Source organism: Delphinapterus leucas, chromosome 16 (assembly GCF_059928025.1).
Source record: "Delphinapterus leucas isolate spDelLeu-1000000601 "Yukka" chromosome 16, BTC_Dleu_Yukka2, whole genome shotgun sequence".
Taxonomy (NCBI): Eukaryota; Metazoa; Chordata; class Mammalia; order Artiodactyla; family Monodontidae; genus Delphinapterus; species Delphinapterus leucas.
This window is the reverse complement of record NC_143144.1, coordinates 7,194,474-7,195,607: the sequence shown is the minus strand read 5'-3', so window position 1 is coordinate 7,195,607 and position 1,134 is coordinate 7,194,474. Positions and strand designations below refer to the sequence as shown.

The 1,134-nt window shown below is 41.1% G+C and overlaps 1 non-coding gene across 1 annotated transcript; it reads right to left on the bottom strand.

Annotated features, from left to right (window-relative positions):
- Window positions 1-498: 498 nt before the first annotated feature.
- On the bottom strand, window positions 499-601 carry LOC115803713 (U6 spliceosomal RNA). Its single transcript, XR_004024485.2, has one exon. It is a non-coding gene; the product is annotated as a U6 spliceosomal RNA (small nuclear RNA).
- Between the last annotated feature and the right edge of the window lie 533 nt (window positions 602-1,134).

The window sequence follows — 1,134 nt, the reverse complement described above, 5'->3', positions numbered from 1 at the left end:
TGGGGCTGGGCAAAGCAAAGAGCTTGGGAGCCAGCCGACCTGGCTTTGATCCTCACCCGTCTCTTAGCAGCCACGTGACCTTGGACCAGAGTCAACCTCTTTAAGGCTCTGTTTCTTCATCTGTCAAATGGCAAGAATAATAACTCCATCAGCGTTCCTGTAAGGGGCAAGTGAGTTACTACGTCTGCAGTGAGTGAGCCCATACTTGTCATGCATTACTCAAAATAAAGTGCTCGAAATAAAGTGTTATAATTGTTGGGCAGTCTTCCTCTGACTTTTTATAGCACAATCTGTTACTGCAAGGCAGTCGTCTGCCCCAGCATTTAACTGAATATATCCAAAATATTATCAGTTTAACATGATATTTTTTATCATGGTAAAATACACATAACATTTACCATTTTAACCACTAAGCGTACAATTCAGTGGCATTAAGTACATTCATTGTTGGGCAGCCATCGTCACCATCCGTTCACGAAACTTTATTCATCTTCTCCCCAAAATATGGAACGCTTCACAAGTTTGGGTGTCACTCTTGAGCAGGGGCAAAGCCAATTTTCTCCACATCCTTTTCAATTATCACCCACTGCCCAAGCCAGTGCAGCACCATGGTGTTTTAAAGGGGTTCATTGATGGTCTAAAAGTGGCCAACGTGTGTTAAAGCACGTTACAGAGTATCTACACTTTAAACGTAATGCACTTCTTCAGAAACTCAGCACTGTGAAATCTGTGGACACACATTTTAAGAGACAACTGTAGCTTGAACATTTTAATTTTCACGCAACCTCTTGGGGTGGGCTGTCACCAATGTGCTTTCTCACAGATTAGATTCCTGACTAGTTGGAGGCACTGGTTAATAAATTCTTCCCAAACAAAATAATGTCATTTGCAGCAACACGGATGGACCTAGAGATTATCATACTAAGTAAGCCAGACAGAGAAAGGCCAATACCACCATATCACTTTTATGGGGTCTAAAAAAATGATACAAATGAACTTATTTACAAAACAGAAACAGACTCACAGGCATAGAAAACAAACTTATGGTTACCCAAGGGGAAAGTGGGGGGTGCGGATTAATTAGGAGTTTGGGATTAACCGATACACACTACTGTATATAAAATAGATAACCAA